Source organism: Schistocerca serialis, chromosome 8, assembly GCF_023864345.2.
Source record: "Schistocerca serialis cubense isolate TAMUIC-IGC-003099 chromosome 8, iqSchSeri2.2, whole genome shotgun sequence".
NCBI lineage: Eukaryota > Metazoa > Arthropoda > Insecta > Orthoptera > Acrididae > Schistocerca > Schistocerca serialis.
The window spans coordinates 138,970,412-138,996,127 of NC_064645.1; positions in this window are offsets into that span (position 1 = coordinate 138,970,412).

Here is a 25,716-nt window from a genome sequence, read left to right on the forward strand (position 1 = left end):
CCAGCTACCCCTTTGGTATGCCGTCCTTTCAGCGGGGTTCGTGCCGTCCATACTACTATCACTCTAATTTATAATTCACTTGGCCAACACTTATAAAAGTTAAGGAAGAAATTCACAACTTATTGCTACAGCAAAGACAAGAAAACAACTAGGTGAATGTCAGCTACCCCTTTGGTATGCCGTCTTTTCAGCGGGGTTCGTGCCGTCCATACCACTACCATACTAACTTATAACTCCCTTCCCAACGCATATAAAAGTTAAGGAAGAAAAAATCACAACTTATTTAAATCTTTAACACAAGCAAATTGAAATTGAGACAAAATATGACATTTATACATTGAATGCCAGCTACCCCTTTGGTATGCCGTCCTTTCAGCGGGGTCTGTGCCGTCCATACTACTATCGCTCTAATTTATCTCACTTGGCCAACACTTATAAAAGTTAAGGAAGAAATTCACAACTTGTTCATTACAGATTCCATAAATTTAAATGCTACATTGTACCGCTAAGCATGTCTTACATAATTATTTGCAACACTACAACTAATGTGGTCACCCAATGAAAAATTTTAAACTACTGATCATTTCATTTTGCCAAACATCACTTCCATATGTGAATTGTTATCAAGAAAGCTTAGATGAGAGGTACAATATCTCCTGTTATATTCACACTAATTCAAAACTGCTATATGCATATTTATTATTCATTACACAGTGCCAGAATTCTGCTTCTAAAGCTTGACCTACGTATAACCATAATTGACTCTGATAGCTAATTGGATACATGAATTACTAATTATTCATTAGTTACACTTTGTTTTATCAGCATACTTCAAATAAACATGTATACCTACAAATAACTTGCAAACAGATGTTGCTCATGTGCTAAATGACATACTTCAATATTTCAACATCTCATACTCCATACTCTTCATTACACATAACTTAACACCAACTTCAACTGCAAATACATATATATCTTCAACCTATATCAATCCTCCATATACTTCAATACTTCAAACATCTCATACTCAGTATACATCATTACACATAACTCCCTCAACTTAATAGCAACTTCTACTGATATATATCTTTTCAACCTACATCAACCCTCCATATTTACTGCAATAACCACATAAAAATACTACTTCAGGCTCCTTAGCCTCTCTGTCCATCATTATTTCACATCATTTATTCGAACAACTATCTCCTTGTGTATTTGTTTCTTTATATGTTCATCTACTTACAAGCTGATACATTACTTCAATTTTCTTACAACAGTTTGACCTTTTCATGCCTCATAAAACAACTCTATAAGATTACTCAAATTCTTGTTTAACCAATTAGCTTACCACGACATTATGTAAACATTCGCTTTCTGATATGGTTCTCATTTTATTCCTTCTGGCATTATTAAATTTGGTTATTTACTCACAGTAAACTGAGATTTTTTTAAGTAATTGATTCTCTGACATCTCACTCTCTACATCAACAGCAACTACTACAAATTTACTACATGGTTCCTGACTGAATTACTTGGATGACCACTACCAATCCTAACTACTACACTAATTTTCTTAACCTAAGGATAGAGAAAGATGGTAGAGGAGTGACACTTGAAATTAGAAATAAAGTCTCACCCAGCTGGGAGTGTACCAGTCGCCACTTGGTATACCAGCAAAAGAGTTGCTAGCTCCCTACACCTAACTTTCTTCAATTCGTACCTCTTCCTCATGATCTCTTGGTTCTTCTCTCCTTCTCCAATCATTTCTATATTGCCGTTCACCACCATGGTTCCTGTACCTATGGCCACCACCTCTTCCTCTATAATTTGATGAATTACCAAAATGATTCCTTGGGTCATTACTTCCCCCTCGGTTTCGATCATTAGCCTGATTGTGTTCCTGTGATCAAACAGATTCCAACTGTTCCAGTATTTCCATCAAGGCCTCCGTATCTTTAATTAGGCTCCCGGATACAGTTTCCTGCATTCTCTGGCTCATTCTTCTTTTTATTGCTGATATCATTACGTCATCACTCAGGGGTTGTTCCAAGGTCTCGTTCAATTCCCACAAATGTTTGGCAAACTCTCTCAATGTTGCTCTCCATGTATTAAGTGACTTGTGGTGGAGTAGGTCCTCAATTGCTGCACACTCATGACTTTTGGACCAGTATTTCTTCAAGAATTCCTCTTCAAACTGATCATAACTAGTAGTCCCTTCCTTCTTCCTGACTCCCCAAGTGAAGGCCTCACATTCCATTCTATCTATTGCAAACTGAATCTTGTCTGAGTCTTTAAGATGTGCTGGGAAAACTCCTTTTAACCACTTCATAAATATCATTGGGTGCAACCCTCCTTTCGGTCTAAATTTCTGCCCTGTATTATTTTGGACGTACCGATTATCACTGCTCATCAAGGTAACAACTTTACCTTCCCCAACAGTTAAAGTGGCATTGCTAATTCGTTTATCAATTTCTTCTGTCTTGCTCTCCAATTGCTGCACTCCCTGTTGTAATTGCCTGACCTCCATTGCAACCCTCTTGTTATCCTCTTCTCGTTGCATGGCTATAGCATTTCTCAGATTGACAGCTAGTTGGTTTTGCCTATCTCCTATTCCCTTAACCGCATCATTACATTGTTTCTGCATTTGCGTCACCTCGGCGATTCGATGATTGCAATTTGTTTCCACTTCGTTGATTCTTTCTCCCAATTCGGCTTTCGTTTCTTCAATATCGTCTTCCATCTTTTTTGTTAACTTTCCTTCCATCTTCTCCACGTCTCCCTGGACTTGGTCTATGCTCTTCTGTAGCTTCCTCTCTCCCTCGTTGATGTCCATCTTCAGTCGTTCTTCTAATTCTTGTATTTCCTTCTTCAGACTACATTCCATCTTCATCTGCGATGTTTTGATCTCTTGTGCTATAGTTTCTTGTAAATCTTCCCTTAATGATTTTCGTAAATCTTCCTTTAGTGATGCGTTGTTTTCTTGTAAACTTTTCTCTAACGATGCATTAGTTTCTTGTAAACGCTTCTCTAACGGTGCGTGATTTTCTTGTAAACCTTTTAGTGATTCTCTTGTTTCTTGTGAACTCTTCTCTAATGATGCGTTAGTTCCTTGTAAACCTTTCTCTAATGATGCGTTAGTTTCTTGTAAACCTTTCCCTAATGATTTGGTCCCCTTTAGCAACTCTGCTAACATCGACCGTATATCTGCATCCTCTGAAATTGGCTTATCTCTCGTCGTTTGTCCCGGTGTCTCGCGATAACTAGTTGAGTGTGCTAATGGGCTATCTAATGACACTCCATAATCACTGATTCCCGAATCATCTCTGTCTTCCTGTCCTATCCCTTTCCTTTCAACTACTGCCTCACAAACCTGCTTATCTTCAGTAGACATGTTTGTTTATTTTTAATGCACAGGTAGGTAATATAGAATAACCTCTAGTAACCCAAAACACTCCTAATTACCATGAAACTAATCGTACCTGAAGTATTTTCAGTTAATCCCTAAATTGATACAATATGCAGGAGCATCGAACATAACAACTCTCAAAACCTAATCACTTCAAATATCAGTTTTCACATACACAGAAAATGTTTTAAATAAGATAAACCATACCACTCATAAAATCTATACATATAAAATCCCCCCAAAACAATAAGCATATCTGTATAATTATCATTTAGACAGCGCAGTATGCATAAATAAGTATACTCAATTTCAGAGTATTTTTCGCAAACTTTTCGGGAATTACTGCAATTGGGCACTTTTCCTAACACGCAATTCAGTTTACAAACGTTTATTTACCACGAAAACTGCACATTGCAATTTAATGTTATTTCAACCAGTTGTCTCCACTCACCAACCGACGTTACCACGAGTCGCGATGTTTTGACGTTTGAAGTGGGCGTGGCACTGTACTGCCGCCGGAACCACGTGAGGTCTCGCTGTGCTGGGACGTCGTAGTTCTCAGCCGGCCGCTCCGTGGCGCTGCAGGCAGGCGTAGTTTGTAGTTCGGCTGCTAGATGTTGGGACAGCGTTCGGTGTCTCGAAGTCACGCGGCTTGCTGTGGCGGGTGTGTGAAATCACCTCGCAGATCGATGCTCTTTGGCGCAACTGTTACACGTGTCTGCGTGACGTCACTCAATAATTGCGTCGCCACAATACATTGTCGTCCGCATAACAGTTTATGGGTCCACAAGAAGCTGTCCGATTTTCACTATTTAAAAAGCAATTCCAGTCAAAATATTATCACTAAACACTTGTTTAAAACTTTCTTGACGAATTCTTAGTTCGTTTTGCTATAGTAATGTTCACACGTGTTTTCCCTTAGTGTTCACTTTTCACAGTTTTTCGTGCGGATTTACGCGTTTGCACAATATAACACAGTTTGTTGACACTATTATTCTCATCTAATACGGCAAGAAAAAAGTTTAGTCACAATCGTAAGGTGATAGTACTTGGTATTGTTCACAATGCACTGTTTCTTGTCGCGATTTGAAAGTTTATGCTCTGTCTCGATCCATCATTGGAAATTTTTTTTTTCTCACGTTAAATAAGATAATATTACCTATTGTTCTTTATGATTCGTCCGAAAATTGCACTTGTCCTTTCACGGTGAGCCAAGGGTGTAACACTCCGGTTTGATCTTACTGACTTATCCCGCTCGATCGTGATCTGATAGCAGCCCAAAACAGACATTAATTAATGTGACCGTGTACCTAATGGGGCTGGCAATCGGATTGGACTGCAACGGAGTTGTTACATTCCATCTTTGTCCTTCTCGAATGCTGTAATAATGAAATGTCTGGTGGCAAGAAGAACAACAACACTGCTTCATTAATCAACGACCTATATTCATCACAAAAACACAAAGTAAAGTGGCAGCCACTGCCTTCGTCGTACAGAATTAATAACGGCTAATCACAGCACAGGCCTCTTCGTTATTTATTATCGTCACTTGTAATTTCAATCACTGTAATCCAACACTGCAATCCAACACTGCAATCCAGATGATGCCGGCGCGGTAGACGCGTAATTACAAATATCGGCACAGAAATCTCACTGATCACGCTATTAATTATACTTTTACACTTTTCCGTATATTTCTAACACAAAGGGGTTAAACCACGGCGATGGCCACTCCCTTTGTCGGTACGGTCTTGCATTCCAGCAACAGACCTCCACCCGGCTCGGCCCGCAGCGCGTACCACACACTACTATCTCAACACTCGCTCTCGCTCTCGCAACCCGACACACACTATCGATTATTTGTCCTGTCGACCTGTGCTGTCGCAAACTTATAGTAAGGGCCTACGGACCCCTTACAACTGACAATGTTGAGTGTTTATGGAAAAAGTTCAAGGCAATCGTAAAATGCGTTTTAGACAGGTACGTGCCGAGTAAAACTGTGAGGGATGGGAAAAACCCACCGTGGTACAACAACAAAGTTAGGAAACTACTGCGAAAGCAAAGAGAGCTTCACTCCAAGTTTAAACGCAGCCAAAACCTCTCAGACAAACAGAACCTAAACGATGTCAAAGTTAACGTAAGGAGGGCTATGCGTGAAGCGTTCACTGAATTCGAGAGTAAAATTCTATGTACCGACTTGACAGAAAATCCTACGAAGTTCTGGTCTTACGTTAAATCAGTAAGTGGCTCGAAACAGCATATCCAGACACTATGGGATGATGATGGCATTGAAACAGAGGATGACATGCGTAAAGCTGAAATACTAAACACCTTTTTCCAAAGTTGTTTCACAGAGGAAGACCGCACTGCAGTTCCTTCTCTAAATCCTCGCACAAACGAAAAAATGGCTGACATCGAAATAAGTGTCCAAGGAAAAGAAAAGCAACTGGAATCACTCAATAGAGGAAAGTCCACTGGACCTGACGGGATACCAATTCGATTCTACACAGAGTACGCGAAAGAACTTGCCCCCTTCTAACAGCCGTGTACCGCAAGTCTCTAGAGGAACGGAGGGTTCCAAATGATTGGAAAAGAGCACAGGTAGTCCCAGTATTCAAGAAGGGTCGTCGAGCAGATGCGCAAAACTATAGACCTATATCTCTGACGTCGATCTGTTGTAGAATTTTAGAACATGTTTTTTGCTCGAGTATCATGTCGTTTTTGGAAACCCAGAATCTACTATGTAGGAATCAACATGGATTCCGGAAACAGCGATCGTGTGAGACCCAACTCGCTTTATTTGTTCATGAGACCCAGAAAATATTAGATCCAGGCTCCCAGGTAGATGCTATTTTTCTTGACTTCCGGAAGGCGTTCGATACAGTTCCGCACTGTCGCCTGATAAACAAAGTAAGAGCCTATGGAATATCAGACCAGCTGTGTGGCTGGATTGAAGAGTTTTTAGCAAACAGAACACAGCATGTTGTTATCAATGGAGAGACGTCTACAGACGTTAAAGTAACCTCTGGCGTGCCACAGGGGAGTGTTATGGGACCATTGCTTTTCACAATATATATAAATGACCTAGTAGATAGTGTCGGAAGTTCCATGCGGCTTTTCGCGGATGATGCTGTAGTATACAGATAAGTTGCAGCATTAGAAAATTGTAGCGAAATGCAGGAAGATTTGCAGCGGATAGGCACTTGGTGCAGGGAGTGGCAACTGTCCCTTAACATAGACAAATGTAATGTATTGCGAATACATAGAAAGAAGGATCCTTTATTGTATGATTATATGATAGCGGAACAAACACTGGTAGCAGTTACTTCTGTAAAATATCTGGGAGTATGCGTGCGGAACGATTTGAAGTGGAATGATCATATAAAATTAATTGTTGGTAAGGCGGGTACCAGGTTGAGATTCATTGGGAGAGTGCTTAGGAAATGTAGTCCATCAACAAAGGAGGTGGCTTACAAAACTCTCGTTCGACCTATACTTGAGTATTGCTCATCAGTGTGGGATCCGTACCAGATCGGTTTGACGGAGGAGATAGAGAAGATCCAAAGAAGAGCGGCGCGTTTCGTCACAGGGTTATTTGGTAACCGTAATAGCGTTACGGAGATGTTTAATAAACTCAAGTGGCAGACTCTGCAAGAGAGGCGCACTGCATCGCGGTGTAGCTTGCTCGCCAGGTTTCGAGAGGGTGCGTTTCTGGATGAGGTATCGAATATATTGCTTCCCCCTACTTATACCTCCCGAGGAGATCACGAATGTAAAATTAGAGAGATTAGAGCGCGCACGGAAGCTTTCAGACAGTCGTTCTTCCCGCGAACCATACGCTACTGGAACAGGAAAGGGAGGTAATGACAGTGGCACGTAAAGTACCCTCCGCCACACACCGTTGGGTGGCTTGCGGAGTATAAATGTAGATGTAGATGTAGATGGCTTGGGAGCAATGAGGCCTTGATAGGTTGCTGAAGGGTGTTGGCACCACATCTGCACACACAAGTCACCTAATTCCCGTAAATTCCGGGAAGGGGGGCGATGACCTATGACGCCACATTCGATAACATCCCAGATGTATTCGATCGGGTTCAGATCTGACGAGTTGGGAAGCCAGCACATCAATTGGAACTGCTCGTTGTGTTACTCGAACCACTCCATCACACTCCTTGCCTTAAGACCTGGAGCGTTATCTTGTTGAAAAATGCCGCTGCCGTCGGGAAACATGATCGTCATGAATTGGCGTGGCTGATTTGCAAACAGTGTACGATACTCCTTGGCTGTAATAGTGCCTTGCACGAGCTCCATCCGACCCGTAGATACACGCTCACCAGAGCGTAACGGAACCGCCGCCAGCTTGTCTCCGTCCCACAGTGCAGGTGTCAAGGAGCTGTTGCCCTGGAAGACGACATATTCGCGCCCTCCCATCGGCATGATGAATATAGGGGTTGATCAGACCATGCTTCGCTCTGCCACTGCACCAACGTCCAGTGCTGATGGTCAACGTGCCCATTTCAGTCGTAGTTGCCGATGTCACGGTGTTAACATTGTCACATGAGTGGGTCGTCACCTGTGTAGGCCCATCGTTAGGGGTGTTGGGTGCGCTGCGTGTTCAGACAAACTCGTATTCTGGCCAGCACTAAAGTCTGATGTCACTTCCGCCACAGTTTGCCATCTGGCCTGTTTTACTGGTCTACCCGATCTACGACACCAGACATGAAGGGTGGACGCCCAACCCCACGATGTCTGCACGTGGTTTTACCTTGGTTTCGCCACTTGTTGAAGACACTCACCACAGCACTCCTAGAACACCCGACAAGTTGTGCAGTTTCTGAAATGCTCGTGTGGAGCCTCCGTATCATCACAATCTGCCCTCTGTCAAACTCAGTCAGTTCGCGTGTCTTCCCCGTTCTACACGCGGACAACACTCTCACTGATACTACAAGCACCGTGCGAGTGTCTATCATCGTCGCCTACGATGCATTCGCATCGTGCAAAGTCTCACGGACAGCCGAGTCCGATATCAACGCACTCCTAGCCATGTTTACATTCGGTGTTTATCGACTTTTATTATGTCTCGTCAAACCAGTCTAGTGTCACCAGCACCTTTTTCAAAGTAATAGATCCGCCATCTAATACGAAGCCTTGTCCTAGAAACTACGTGCACATGCACTAAGCCTCAACAAACTGCGACATTTACTTTCTATAAAAAAAAAATGAAAGACAGAGAGAGAGACGGAGGCTTGTTTTTGACCGTCATTAGACAGCCCAGCATCCCGAGCGGCACAGTTTGTACTTCGTCTCGGGTTATCCGATGCGTTAAAATCCCCTGGGAAAATTATGTTAATCAGTATAGAAATTGTAATTGGGCCTATACATTAGTGCCTGACTTTATGAAAAATGTTCCGCTGACCAGCACCGCTAGTCAGACAGCTTTCCAAGGAGAAAATTACTGCTTTACGCAGCGTTTTCACCCTCCAATTGCTAGCGAAGTATACAGCCAGAGTCAGGAGGAAAAGTACATTCTTTGAGGGGTAATAGTATTAGTGACTCTGAACGAAACAATTCATGTGGACATTTGCACTATTGCGAATGTTTCCGAAATATAACACGTTTTATTTACACTGTTATTTATTTTCTGTATCATTCAAACTCTGGCATTGTTTACAACGTATCACGGTAATGTAGAGGAAGTTAAGGACGAAAAGTTTGATGCAGAACATTGTGGTCTACCAAGTCGAGGAACAACCTTAAACTGGCCTACAAGGACGACGCAAGTTTCAGCACATACCCGTCCCGAGAGACTTTCCATACTTTTCGCTCTCTTTTCGCACTATTAGTCCTTCAGGAAAAATTAACGGCACCGTTTTCCGAGGAAATTTTAGATCAATTTTCTACTGCGACACATTTTCGCCAGGCTATTCAACAAAAACGTACAAAAGTGATAAATTAAGTGTGTTTTACATAGGAAACCGTTCTGAATAGGGCGTATGTCAATACGAAGTTTTTTTTTTCTTCAGAGTGACTAATAGTATCACCCCATTAAAGAACAGATTTCATTTGTGTATTACAAAGTATGAAAGAAACATGTTGTGCATGTCACTGTATGGAGAAAGATTCAAAGTTTTATTGTCGCACAGGCACTAAACCATACACTCAACATGAGCTCGAGAAATAACGATACGATGATCCGTTCCATTTCACACACGGATCAACAGATACCTGTTTAATGAGTAGGCACCTTCGACAATTCGATTTCTCAGCTGCCACAGATGGGACAAAGACTCTGTCTTTTACGAACTGCCATAGAAAGACAATCGCAAATTGTGTGGAATGCACGTTGCACTTGAACAATAGATTGCAAATTCGAACTTACGGAATAATTTCTCTTGTGGTCTAGCCGCCCGCCGGCCGTTGTGGCCAAAAGGCTCCAGGTACTTCAGTCTGGAACCGCGCGACCGCTACGGTCGCAGGTTCGAGTCCTGCCTCGGGCATGGATGTGTGTGATGTCCTTAGGTTAGGTTTACCTAGTTCTAAGTTCTAGGGGACTGATGACCTCAGATGTTAAGTCCGGTAGTGCTCAGAGCCATTTGAACCATTTTTTTCTAGCCACCACGTTGCTACAAATTAACAACAGCGCAGCTGTGTCAGAACCTTGAACCTCCCTCTGTCCAGTGATATGTGCAATGTGTCGATACTTTTTTCACTTTGTCTGAAATAACCAACTGAAATCTGTTCTTTTTGAGTCACTCGGTATATGCGGCAGTAGCTGAGCGTCCGACTAGTGCTAACGTCGGATATATACGTTTCGTGGTTTTCTTAGTAAAAACAAGCAATGAAACACGTGCTGTATGTGAATTCTTGGTACACAGATCCATCTCTCTTGTACTATTTGCATGAAAAAAGAACAAATTCTGTAGATACGTTTGACATGAACAGAAAAGCTACACCAAAACCTGAAACCATGTTGCAAAACGGTGAAATCGGATTTAGATCCACAGACACTATGACGGCTTTGGAGTGGCATGACAAGCGACGTGTCACTCAGTTTCAATGGAATCAGATGTGAAAATGGATCACCAAATTAAGACCAAAAATTTAAACTAAAATGTATTATGTTTGAAGTGGAAAATGCGACGTGACACCTATCTCAATGGAATACACTCGCAGAACACTGCAAAGACCCCGAAAACTCATTTTATTCCTTAGACATGTGCTTGCCAAATTACCACGTTATTTAAAAAGGTTCATACCGGAAAGCATACATCAGTCATCATGTTTCAACTCAGTCATGTTCGCGATATTTTGGAGACGTATCACCAAAGAAGGAAAGCATTACGAGGTGTCTATCAGAAGAGGAAAATCGATTGCGGCTTCGAGAAAGACACTTTCAAAGCATCGTTGAATCGACAGTGAAAAGACATTGTCCTCTAACGAGATAAATCATATGCAGCAAGAACAAAAAAGGAAATCAATCGTGTTACTGCTGTAAACAACGTAAAGTTGCCAGAAAATCTCATTCTGGAAACATCCCCCAGGCTGTGGGTAAGCCATGTCTCCGCAATATCAATTCTTTCAGGAGCGCTAGTTCTGCAAGGTTCGCAGGAGAGCTTCTGTAAAGTTTGGAAGGTAGGAGACGAGATACTGGCAGAAGTAAAGCTGTGAGGAGCGGGCGTGAGTCGTGCTTCGGTAGCTCAGATGGTAGAGCACTTGCCCGCGAAAGGCAAAGGTCCCGAGTTCGAGTCTCGGTCGGGCACACAGTTTTAATCTGCCAGGAAGTTTCAACGTGAAGTTGGACTGTGTGTTGGGCCTTGCTTCGAAATATATCGTTAAAAAAAAACTTTCAGAGATGTGCTTCTTTGTACTGTATCTAGTTGTAAGACTTCAGTAATAAAGGATATTAAAATTACATTTTATGTTAAGAACTTACTGGCGAGAATAAACACAGAAGAGCCTGCGATTGTAATGACTCAGCGCAGCAGGCCATGCGTTACTCAGCGCCATATCGTGCCCAGCACGGCAGACACTGCCCTGTGGAAGTCCCGACCGCACAGGGATAAGCGCACTGTTATGGACGACTCAGAAGTGAAAGGCTTACTAACTGTACAGTATGCAGACTGACTGAAAAATACAAGGGGCATTCAATAAATAGTGCCAACATATTTTTTCTGAAATTAGATTGGTATTATTCAGGATTCCAATACGCCATGCTACTCCCCATTCTTTTGGCTACAAAATCCTATTTTTCAACATAATCTCCTTAAACGCCCGCTAAACCCGATTGGTAGAACAAGAGATTAGGATTGTGGAAGTCCAAATAAGGTGTCGGTCAGGTTCACTCAAAATTGTAAATTATTGTAATTTAATAACACCTTTAAACCAAAGCGGCACATAGCCGAACTTTTAGAACTACGAGTTTCAAAAAGCCAATTATTTCACGGCTGAAGGCCTACTAACAAGAAATCTTAAAGCAACAAGATAAATCTCAAGTGGTAAAAACATGCAGTTAAAATTACAAATAAAATAATTACCATATACATACACAACGAGGCTGAGAGCCTCAAGGCAAGGGTGAATAGACAGACATAAACAAGATATAATACAAACGGCTGAAGGCCCACAATAAAATTTTCAAGATTTTAATTAAATTACCACAACCTTTCAAAGGCAGAAGGCCGCAGTGTTTTTTTCTTTTTTTCTTTTTTTTAGAATAAGGATTTAAGTGGCTGAAGGCCCACAACTGATTTTCCAAAATTCAAAATACGTAAAGTCCAGTGAAAGCAAGAATTTTTTAAATCATTGGCTATGAAAGATTATAAACAGACAACTGAAGACCGGTGAGAAAGACAATAAAGAAAACGGCACTCAGAAGCCTCCAGGGAGGTCGGTCTGCCCTCGTTCACTTAGGTGATTCAGGTGGTGAGCCCAACTACACTTGATCCTTAGGAACCCAACCAGGGGACAGCCACGAACCGACCGACAAAACGACTTGCTTGCCACCAATCGGTACGTGAGAACTCAAACACAAAAGGTTACGAACGTGATTACCCACAATGAAATGTGTATTAGCTGTCACAACTACACACCATGTTGGACAGCGACAACAGGTGAGGAAAGGACACTGCCTGAAATTACGTTAGTGGCCAGGGTAGGTAACCGGAACACTAATGGCCACAAAGCACAAAGATCCGCTGGTGCACTTGAACTGTAGTCAACCAATATAATTAATTGCACCGCATGGCGGCTACATTTCAACAATAGAAACAATCGGTATCGCTCACAGGAAAACCTCCCCAATAGCAAACCACCGAAACTAACCACCACAACATGAATGGGGGCGGCTTGGCTAGATGAAACCACTACTCAACTTCGACGTCCTGGGTCGGTGAACCACGTAGCTCGTTGCTATCGGACAGCTCCACACACGCTCCGACACTGCCCAGGGGCCACCAGCGGACCCAGCCGACTGCACCGCGCGGATATAGCTTCCCTGGTCCGCAGCAACCGACCGACTCCACTCAGAATGGCGACAACATCTAAAATAACGCCAACTGCACACACAACCTGACAAACACTTGCACGAAGACCTGAACGCTACCCAACAGTAACTAAACACGCACGAAGACAAATCGCAAGTCGATGCACACACTCACAGCAGACTCATGAACGATCAGCGAGCCTAAACGCGTCGTTCGGTAGGACGACCGACCGACGATCCACTAAGACCGTGGCCCGGCCCAAGTGATGCGTGGCGGCAATGGTCGGGCGAGCCATGTCGCCGCAAACCTCACTGCTGCTCCAACCCGACTGCACTAGTGCCGCATTACAACTCCCTGACGGGCAAGTCCGGGCTGCGCTGCAGATGCGTTCCAAGTGACTGGCAGCCCGAACTCGCGTCCCGAACTCGCAACCCGAACTGCTTACGACAGACAACGACCGGGAAGTAATAGCAGTCAATACTACGAGAGGTGATATATCGACATGCACTGCTAGCGCCGGTCACTGTCAGGCAAAGCAGCAACTCAGTGACAGTAGTAATTTAAATTAACGTAGTGAGGTGGAAGTACGTTAAGAACAGGGTGTAAAATACATGATGGCGGGAACACGAGCCACGCACAGCTCAACTCCATTCAGTGCAATAGCCTTATGCCCCCTTACTGGGAGGGCCTGTATGACTGCATGGTGCCACTCTACTGGTCGACGTCGGATCCAACGTCTTGCAGCATCAATAACCTCCCCATCGACCACGTACTGCTTACCGCGGATTGCATCGTTCACTGAGCCAGCCAGATAGAAGTCGGAAGGTGCGAGATCTGGGCTGCAGGATGGATGACGAAGAACGCTTCAATCCAGTTTTGTGATGTCCTCTTGGGTACTTAGACCAGTATGAGGCCGAATGTTTGACTGTGATCCGTCAATCATCTCGTATGAGACTGTCCGCACGTTCCAAAATTCCAGGAGTGACAGCAGTTACGCACCTCCTTTACAGACGCCATTTTGAAGGCTGCGTATAGCGCCGCCGCGTATCGGAACTTCATAGGGGCTAAAGCTAGAATATTCCACGATGTCGCTTAACAAATTCTGCATTTTTTTAATCGAAAATTACCGAGAAAAGAAATGTGTTGCATTACTTATTGAGAGCCCCTCGTACGAGCATACTTTCATGTCAATTCAACGTGTAAAATAAATCACTGATTATTGAATTACAAACATTATATATGCTTCCAATAATACACTACTGTCAATTAAAATTGCTACACCAAGAAGAAACGCAGATGATAAACGGGTATTCATTGGACAAATATATTACACTAGAACTGACATGTGATTACATTTTCACGCAATTTGGGTGCATAGATCCTGAGAAATCAGTACCCAGAACAACCACCTCTGGCCGTAATAACGGCGTTTATACGCCTGGGCATTGAGTCAGAGGTTGGATGGCGCTTACAGCTGCCCATGCAGCTTCAACGCGATACCACAGTTCATCAAGACTAGTGACTGGCGTATTGTGACGAGCCACTTGCTCGACCACCATTGACCAGACGTTTTCAATTGGTGATAGATCTGGAGAATGTGCTGGCCAGGGCAGCAGTCGAACATTTTCTGTATCCAGAAAGGCCGGTACAGGACCTGCAACTTGCGGTCGTGCATGATCCTGCTGAAATGTAGGGTTCCGCAGGGATCGAATGAAGGGTAAAGCCACGGATCGTAACACATCTGAAATGTAACGTCCACTGTTCAGAGGGCCGTCAATGCGAACAACTGGTGACCGAGACGTGTAACCAATGGCACCCGATACCATCACGCCGGGTGATACGCCAGTATGGCGATGACGAATACACGCTTCCAATGTGCGTTCACCGCGACGTCGCCAAACACGCATGCGACATCGTGATGCTGTAAACAGGACCTAGATTCATCCGAAAAAATGACGTTTTGCCATTCGTGCACCCAGGTTCGTCGTTGAGTACACCATCGCAGGCGCTCCTGTCTGTGATGCAGCGTCAAGGGTAACCACAGCTATGGTCTGCTGCTGCAAACGTCGTCGAACTGTTCGTGCAGATGGTTTTTGTCTTGAAAACGTCCCTATCTGTTGACTCAGAGATCGAGACGTCGCTGCACGATCCGTTACAGCCATGCGGATAAGATGCGTGTCATCTCGACTGCTAGTGATAAGGGCCCCGTTGGATCCAGCACGGCGTTCCGTATTACCCTCCTGAACCCACCGATTCCATATTCTGCTAACAGTCATCGGATCTCGACCAACGCGATCAGCAATGTCGCGATACGATAATCCGCACTCGCGATAGGCTAGAATCCGACCTTCATCAAAGTCGGAAACGGGATAGTACGCATTTCTCCTCCTTACACGAGGCATCACAACAACGTTTCACCAAGCAACGCCGGTCAACTGGTGCTTGTGTATTAGAAATCGGTTGGAAACTTTCTTCATGTCAGCACGTTGTGTGAATGCTCTGAAAAGCTAATGATCTGCATGTCACAGCGTCTTCTTCTTGTCGGTTATATTTCGCGTCTGTAGCACGTCATCTTGGTGGTGTAGCCATTTTAACGGCCAGTAGTGTACTATAGGCACAGCATCAAGTTTGAGTAAGTAATTATAAAAGCAATAGCCCTTGCCTGGCGCAACCATAAACACGACAGTCCAGGATGGATACAATACAACGAGTGACGATATTACATTTAGATATTTATCTCAGTTCTTGTGTAAACAATTGCTATTCACCATTGTCGTAGCTGTTGTTCTTAGGCCATTATTCCCCGTCGTCACCACATCCATATCAGTCTTTCGAGTACTTCATTCCCTGGAATGCGATGCTAGATGTCGGATCGAACGTTCTTCCCCAGATGTAACATGACTAATAAAAGAAGTTTTTCTCACCGGTCGCCCTTCTCCTGTCAGTCAGTAATCGTTTAATACTCATTATATCCCCTCTGGTATACTCAATTAATAGTTTAAGGACAAATAAAAAATATATCTACAGGCCGGTTACAACACCTCAACCAAAGTCGTAAATGTCGGCCTAGAACACCATGCTTATGCACGGTGAACGCACTTGAAAATTCCTGTAAGCCATCTTACCTAAAGAACAACTATGTCGGTATGGAACACTAATGAATGGCACATCATCCCCAGAGAATGACAGTCGACTACACGATTTCGGAAGATCCATCGAAGGCTGTAAGGATTAAACGGTGAGGCCTCTCAAGTAAACAGCCCTGTGGTGAAGATGATTGGCTTTTGTCGTAAGTGCAGAAATTACCATTGATCATACTGCCAGCTACCTCCAAGGTAGATCACATAACTGCCCTATCCCTCAACACTTAGGCTGCACTGAAGCCGATGTATAACGCCTCTGGAAGACAAATCACACAGGGGACTCCTGTTTGAATCTAGTACTTCAACCGGTCTCATCGCAGCAAAATAGTACGCCTTCGTTCGACACCACTTGTCCCCATACAAATGAAGCGCATATTGGCTAAAAATTACTTCGTTTGTTTCTGGCGGACTGCACGACAAGTACATTATGATGGCATCGTCTTGAATGATGAAACTGATCCCATTAACTGATATTTACTAGGTGTAACCAAATGAGCACATTTGGAGCGAAAAATCCATGAAAAGTTTTCGTGACTTCCCCTGCAATCACTCTAACGAAGTACATTACATAAAATCATTCGTCATGTGGCAGCATTCCAAGATCCCTGTCCTCTAAGTACCGGTTCACTAATTGTCAACAAAAGTCAAAGTGTAAAGACGATTTCATCACAAGTATCACTTAATGTTTCCAAGAAGAAACATTACCCAAGACTGATTTACACCGTAATTTCTCTACCACGCAAACTTTTGAGGTACACTCGTTAGGTATGAGCCGTTCCCAGAGGGTTGGGGTGTCCACTGGGGGCCGAACCGGAAACTAACCATATTTGTTCGGTGTGGGGCGGCGGTGCGGTGAGTGGGCTGCTGTAGCCTGTTGTAGTGTTGTGAACCACTGAGGACTACGACGAGACGATGCCTCTCCGTCGTTTCTAGATCCCCAGTTCAATATACAATACGCAATACGCACAATACTGACTTCCTAGCATTCTAAATTTCGATATTAGAATTTCGACAACCTTCAAACCATCTTCGGCTGTTTTCAAGTAGGTGACACACTTGCAGTCTTTTTGCAAAAATGGTACTTTTTAGTTAATTAAAAAGAATACCAATACCTTTGGCCCACCTCTGTAGCCGCTACTTATGTTGATTAATGTTTAGCAAACATTTCGTTCTGACGTTAAAATTGCATGTGTATCTGCAGCTGATGCCCTCACGAGCACCACCGCCTCCATTCCCCCTGCTACAAAAACCTCTGTTGCTACACATATAGCCTGCGAGTTGCTATTTGTGGGAGCGGCCTGTTCGCGTCCCACCCCACTTAATTTAACCTATGAGTGCCCAGTTTTACTTTAAAGGTGCACATGACCGGACTCCGCTTCTAGTGATTTTTTGAACAACAATGAGCTCCCATAATCTTGTTTTATTCAAGGGTTGTTGCACATCTGTTTTTTCAGTCTTGTGTTAGTTTGTCCACTTCTGGGAACAAATGGCAACTGGATTTAAACATTTTTTTATTCAGCCATTAACTCATTACGCAATGGATTCAGAGTAAGTATACCAGTTAAAATATTTTATCCTATTGGTTAATTTGTTGTTTTTGTTCTGCTTTGTAATTTCCATTTATATTATATTTATTACGTTCAGTATAAAAACGTGTAACAATTTCTTACACGTGTATGTTTTGCTCTCAATAACATTCATAGTTACATATATGGTATGGTGTATCACCAGAAAAAATTGCTTTTTCACTTTAGATGCTGCTTCTTCAACGTAAAAACCACGGCACAAGTATCCGGACGCTAATGGCTTAATATTAACGCAAAAATATCTGATGCGTTTTGCTGAGAACCATTACAGTATCCACTCTCCCAACTTTGTAACACTTTTATTTCACTGTGCGGTAGGTGAAAGAAAAGATGGACGCAAAAAAGGAACCAAGTGGCGTGGGTATTTTCTGCACATGGCCACCAGTTTGAGTGTGTTCACACGAATTCGCGATTAAAGACGAGCAAGAAGTCAAGCGAACTTTTCCACCCGTTAAAGATGTGACTTCAGAGAAACCTGTAACAGTCACCGTCGCAAACATGATTTTATTGATTGGTTCAAATGGTTCAAATGGCACTGAGCGCTATGGGACTTAACTTCTGAGGGCATCAGTCGCCTAGAACTTAGAACTACTTAAGCCTAACTAACCTAAGGACATCACACACATCCATGCCCGAGGCAGGATTCGAACCTTCGACCGTAGCGGTCGCGTGGTTCCAGACTGTAGCGCCTAGAACCGCTCGGCCACTAATTTTATTGATTACTAGGTTATCTTATTTAAAAGCCATCTTCAGATCTGCAATATAGAAAATTGCATATAAGAAATACACAAGTATAAAGTTCCATCACATGATACATGCAACAACAAAATACATTGATTAGTGTAGAACAGCGGAACGGCGGGACATATCTTCATAACTTGTGTGTGTATACAATCCAATGAAAGAATGATGTAGATTATTCTTAAAAAAAAATAGTTAAATCGAGAAAATAATATTATAGTGCAAGAACACAAGGAAGTACAAACTGAGCCTACAAATTTTACCCGAAATAAAATGTTACCATACGTAATATGACACTGAGATCAAGCTTGGCACACTGTCCACGTATGCAAACTGTTCGATTCTGTCAGAGAGCATCAGAAGTTCTGTATTAGTTTTGCGTCCGGCAAAATTCCAATAACATCCGGAAGAATCTCTTGCAACATAAAACAAGCAATAACGCAGACTGGAATCCCTTTGACATAGAAATTGTAATCAATACTCTTTTACACAGCGTTCGTACCGCATAGACAGAGAAAATGCTACTTCATGTTCAAACCATGTTGTTCATTTAAAGTGCGATTTGCGTAATGGGTGTACATGACGTTATTATTCAAATAAGTTTTGTGCATCTGTCTCTTATTAAAGAAAGTAGTGCCCGCAATAAGACCTAAATGACAGATCCTAAAGATCTCGCGGCAATAGCTTAATAATAATAAGCGGATCGGGAGCAGAACCCAGAACCTTTGCCATTCGCGAGCAACTGCTCTACTGAGTGACTTACCTAATCACAACTCACGGTTAACGTCCATCCACAGCTCTATTTACGTCAGCAACTCTCACGCACTTTCCAGAAGAAGAGGGCTGTGAGGTCGGGTCATTGCCATGCGTGGATAGCTCAGTAGGCAGGGCATTCGCACAGAAAAGGTAAATGTTTTGTGTTAGAGTCCCAGTCCACCATACTGTTTTAATCTACCAGAACGTTTAAAATCAGCGCATTTACGATGGTGCAGTGAATGATCTTTTTTGCAAATATATGATAAGTAAAGTTCCAAAGATACTGTGCCGGCCGAAGTGGCCGTGCGGTTCTAGGCGCTGCAGTCTGGAACCGCGAGACCGCTACGGTCGCAGGTTCGAATCCTGCCTCGGGCATGGATGTGTGTGATGTCCTTAGGTTAGTTAGGTTTAACTAGTTCTAAGTTCTAGGGGACTAATGACCTCAGAAGTTGAGTCCCATAGTGCTCAGAGCCATTTGAACCAAAGATACTCTATGAGAATCGTTACGGGCAGATACCCCGACAGCTGGAACACCGAAACGAATCATAAAATAACAGCAGTTTTCCCAGGATCTATTGGTGCGATTATAAATTATGACTTTCCTTCCAACTGGAGATAAGACGTTAATACTCACTGGACATGCACATTCGTACGTTCTGCAGAAATGATGACAATTTCAGTCATCTCGGTTCAGCATGTGTCCTGTTGCCTATGAGGCAAGAGTGTCCCCCATGGATGCTCATAACTTGTTCCATGAGTGATAGCATTGACGTGTATAAGGCTAGGCACAAACTGAGACGCGTATAGCGCGTGTGGCGCGACGCAGCGCAGCATGCATTGTTGTAACTTCATACGAAATGAGATCGCGCAAATTGCGACGCGACGCGACTGGAACGCGACACGTGCCTGCGCCGGGTCGCGCGTCGTTGTGGTTGCGGCACAGTTTCTCGCACCGCCCGAGTACTGCGGGAGGGGTGAGGCCGGGAGAGGGAAGGCAGTCCTGCCGTATGCTCACTTCGGCATGGCGCATATGGGCAGTGAAAGTATTGTCCATCCGAAAAATACGGCCTTATTGTATACTGAATTTTATTATCACTGAGTAATGTTCCGTTTTTCGCCGTTCAAGCGCTCCATCTCTTTTCGTTAGTACAAAATAGTTTTGAGTTACATATATCTGTTCTGTACAGTTCTTTTCTTTTGTTTATTCTTTTGACAAGAACAATGCACAGTTCAATAACTGGTGAGCCATTAGCCACTGGGATTATATCTTCTGCCTCAACAGTGTTTTGCCGGCCGGAGTGCCCGAAAGGTTCTAGGCGTTACAGTCTGGAACCGCGCGACCGCTACGGTCGCAGGTTCGAATCCTGCCTCGGCCATGGATGTATGGGATGTCCTTAGGTTAGTTAGGTTTAAGTAGTTCTAAGTTCTAGTGGACTGATGACCTCATAATTTAAGTCCCATAGTGCTCAGAGCCATTTGAACCATTTCAACAATGTTCTCAGATCGTAAGAAGGGACAGCCGGTTCATCGTGAAGGTAGTAAATAAGGAAGTAAGGAATATTATAAAATCACGTGATTTAGATGCAAGACAGGAAAGTGAAACAAGGTTATCTACTTGTTTCCTGTTATGCTGATGTATTTCTACGATCTGTTGTAAATAGTTGAAAAGGCGTAATTTCCACAGATATGACCCTTAGCTCATCTCGAAAAAATCGTTCAAGGAATGAAGTACATAAGTTTCACTTTCGTTATTTGGATTTGGATGTAATAAGAGACATTATACTATGTACATGTGGACTGCAAGCTAGAAACAGTCGAAAAACAGTCACAAAGAGCAATGTTGTAATTGGCTCGCCGTGTTGAGAAAAAGCATACAATTTATCAGCATTAATAAACTAATTATACAACAGGCTATACAAATTTTAAAAAATGGTGGGTATTATTACGAAAGTAGGAGTATCCTGAAAGAGTGTGGTGATTAGATATATGTTATTTGTTGAATTCTTTTGCTGACAAATGCAGCTCTACTTTCATGACAATGTTTTTCGAACTCCCGCTCACAAGACACACATGGCAAGCTTCCGCATTCCTTTCGCTCGGATTGTGGTCAGCTGCTGACACTGCACTGCCGGCCGGTGTGGCCGAGCGGCTCTAGGCGCGCCAGTCTGGAACAGCGCGACTGCTACGGTCGCAGGTTCGAATCCTGCTTCGGGCATGGATGTGTGTGATGTCCTTAGGCTAGTTAGGTTTAAGTAGTTCTAACAAGGGAACCTCCCCATCGCACCCACCTCAGATTTAGTTATAAGTTGGCACAGTGGATAGGCCTTGAAAATCTGAACACAGATCAATCGAGAAAACAAGAAGAAGTTGTGTGGAACTATGGAAAAAGTAAGCAAAATATACGAACTGCGTAGTCCATGTGCAAGATATATAACATCAAGGACAGTGCGACCGTAGGAGCGCCGTGGTCCCGTGGATAGTGTGAGATGCTGTGGAACTAGAGGTCCTTGGTTCAAGTCTTCCCCCGAGTGAAAATTTACTTTCTTTATTTTCGCAAAGTTATGATCTGTCCGTTCGTTCACTGACGTCTCTGTTCACTGTAATAAGTTTAGCGCCTGTGTTTTGCGACCGCACCGCAAAACCGTGCGATTGTTATTGAAGTCGCGAGCTATATTTGCTGGATTCATATTGCCCACGGAATACATCTCACGTATTTAATGCACTCCCGTCCAAAGTAGTGAACAGTCAACTGCCAGCCAGGGAGCCTCGTTAGCAGGAATACTCTCTCTTCCGTGCGCTGTAGTCGACTGACGTCGTGTGTTTCGATGTTTGTTTAGGTGTGGCGTCCCCATACTACTGCCCAGTTACCTCGCATCGGACGGACGTACATATAATAATTGTCTGAAAATAAAAAATTAAACTTTTTAGTCGATGGACGACTTGAACAAAAGACCTCTCGTTCCGCAGACGCTCACGCTAACCACGGGACCACGGCGCTCTACAGTTCAAATTGTCCTTGATGTTGCCTATGCTGCGCATTGACTACTCAGTTTGTATATTTTGCTTATTTTTTTCATAGTTCCACACAACTTCTTCCTGTTTTCTCGATTGATCTGGATTCAGTTTTTCAAGGCCTATCCACTGTGCCAACTTATAACTAAATGTGAGGGGGGTGCGATGGGGAGGTTCCTTTGTAAGTTCTAGGGGACTAATGACCTGAGATGTTAAGTCCCATAGTGCTTACAGCCATTTGAACCATTTTTTACAATGCACTGACTGTTGTGTTGTGCGACCTATTAATTGTTTATTTTTATCAGTAACAACTATTTTATTCGCGAATCACACATTGTCAGTTTGGCAAGCCGTAGGTGAGTAACCAGCATCTGGCATATCATTCCACCTGAAGGGAATGGTCGTTATTACTTTAATACTGCTCAGATCGGGAGAGTTAATAAAATCCTTTGGTAAGTTTCCATTCCAGTCATTCAGTGTTAAAAATACGATGGGTTACAGGAATTCCAACAAAAATGGCAATTTATTTTTGTGTGAATTGCTAACCATTACTCAATCGAAGAAGCATTAGCATTTATAAGTAACGGCCACATTTCTCTTGCTGACAGGTTTAATTGTACTTCCTTTGCCAAAACACACTGTAATTTAACTATATATGACGGTAGTATCTGTTCCCGAAAGAACAGTTACCGTGGATGACCATGCAGCTTTGCTAGAAATGAAATGATAATTAAATGGACACCCTAGCTGCAATCAGGCGTTGATGTACTTCATTGGGGACATGTTGGAAATGTGTGCCCCGACCGGGACTCGAACCTAGGATCTCCTGCTTACATGGCAGACGCTCTATCCATCTTTTTTTTTTTTTTTTTTTTTTTTTTTTTTTTTTTTTTTTTTTTTTTTTTTTTTTCGGGCCTCCTTCCTCCCCTACAGCCCGTCCTTCCGCTTGCCATTTGTGCCTTCTTCGGCTAGCTTCTGTGCTATGTTTGTTCCATAAGAGATAGTTGACCAACGAAGTAAATGTGTACAAGTGAACAAAATCCCTTCTGTTGGAGTTGTAGAAAGAAAATAGGTCCGCTACATTCTTCCATCATTGTGCGTGAGCGATTTTTATAGGAGAGCCAGGCGTACTTCCACCCGCTGGCGTCTCAGGTTTGCGTCAGCAACCTATTTGTGCTGCTACACGAGGGCAAAGGGTGAACGAAATAGCCACCTTGTTGGCGCAAAAGGAATGAGAAACTTGATAGAGAATTTCATTAAAAAAAAAAATTTATCCTGAGACTGTACAAAATATCGTTTAATCGTTCTTCAGCTCTGTCGGTAGGACAAAGTTCGGTTCAAGAAATTTGCGTAATTTTCTTTGTATTTCTTTTGTCGTTCGAGCTTTTGAAGTTCTGTCATCAGGTACATCCAATAGTCTGCTGCACTCTTCGTCATAGCCGTTGAGATGTAATGGACTGTCAGTCCTTTGAGCCAGTTGGCTGACCTTCTTTTAGTGTTAGGATATGGCACGTCATCTGGCAGAAGGACGTGTGTCGGTGTAATGGTGTTAGGTGACGTGCGTAGCACATGTGCTAATTTTTGCCTGAAGAGATTCCACACGTCTTTCACATCGTCACAGACGAAACGATGTTCTTCGGTGTCGACGACGTTGCAGCTGGGACAGTTTGGTGTGTGTGCCAGACGTATCGCGTGCAGTTTAGAGTTGGTGGGGATTTTTCTATTGACTGCGAGGTACCACGTCGATCGCACATTGGATGGTAGATGGGGGTCAGATATGTTTTCCCATATGTGTTTCCAGTTATAATGTCGAAACTTGTTTTCTATTCGATTGCGCAATTTTCCTCCCAGCAAGGTGCTGTAAACCTCCTTAACCTGATATATGTCCTTCTCCGGTATTCTATGGCGTACATAGCTGTATTCCACAAGAAAGTGTTTATAGTGGTACAGCTCGTGGGAGATGTGATGCACATCGATTGGTGGATCTCTGCTGACTGGGGTGATTTCACGTAAGAGATGAGCCACTAAGGTCCGCGGTGATCGTTGCCACTGTTTATAAGTTTTGCTAACGTATAGCGCTTGCGCTTTAAGGTAGATGTCTGTTAGATGCAGCCCTCCATTGCGTGTCGATAGCGTCAAGGTATCATAGGAAACCTTAAATATCTGACCTCTGCTGACAAAATAACCAAGCGCTGCTTGCATTAGGTGTGCTATGGTTCGTGGCAGAGGAAGCACTTGGGCAACATAGTTTACTTTGGAGGTTATATAGGTATTGGCTAGTTGCACTTTTTGTATTGCATTTAAATTACGCAAGCTGTGTTGTTTTATGCTTGCTCGTAATGGGGCAAGTAATTTTATGTAATTGAGAGCGGCTGTGCAGCGGATATTATTCGTATATTCTATTCCAAGGCATTTTAGTTTTTCCACAACGTTGATACGTCCAGCGGCTCTGATCTCTATGCCCCTACCAAGATTCATAATACCAGATTTATTGCGGTTGAGTTTAGCTCCTGACGCCAGTTCGTAAGTCGCCACAACTTCAAGTACTGTTTCCACCTCGCTTTCGTCAGTCACAAGTACCCCTACATCGTCCGCGTAGGCTTGACATATGATCTTCTGTCCGTGTACATGTAGTCCACGGAGTTGCCGAGTCAGGGATACTAAGAGAGGTTCAAGCGCAATCGCGAAAAGCGTCATGGACATGGGGCAACCTTGTCTTACCGAACTGTGAATATTGATCGGGTGACGGAGTTGTCCGTTGACACTGATTCTTGACATGCTATTCGTCAGTATGTTTTTCACGGAGGCTATAACTTTCTGTGGGAAGTGCATGGATGTCATACACCGGAACAGGTACGAATGATTAACTTTATCAAAAGCTTTTTCAAAGTCAAGCGACATCAGGGCACAGCGAATGTTGCAGGCTGCCGATATCGCTATAATGTCTCTGTAGTCGCATAAGGTCTGAAATATCGTTCTATCCTTTCCCACACTGGTCTGGTAAGCTCCTGTCACTGTACGAATAACTGAATTAAACCTTTGCATCATGATACGGGCGAAGATTTTATAATCACTATTGAGAAGTGTTATGGGTCGAAGATTCTCCACAGTTTTGCCTCTTGGTGTTTTGGGGGCTAAGACCACTGTACCTTCACAGAATTCCTTCGGAAGGTCAGTGTCGGCATTTAGTATTTCATTGCAGACGAGTGTCAATTTAGCAATTATCTTTTCGCGAAAAGTTTGATAAAATTCAGCGCGTAGCCCATCTGGTCCAGGTGATTTATTCTTTGGACTCCTCGAGCTGGCATCTTCGACGTCTTCATCCGTTATTCTTGCTGCGAGCACATCAGCTTCTTCTGGAGTGAGTCGCTCTGTCGTCCTAGCAGTGAGAGCTTGCTGCGCTGTTTCATCTGTCTGTGTATTGGCCAGCAACTCACTAAAGTGTCGATGGATCTCGTCTCGTATTGCAGCTTGATCTGTCAAGAGTCTCCCGTCTGAAGTTTTGAGTTCCGTCAGAATTTTCCGTTTTTGTCTTTTGTTCTCTTGGAGGATGTGGTACATCGATGTTGTTTCTTCTCGTGTACCGT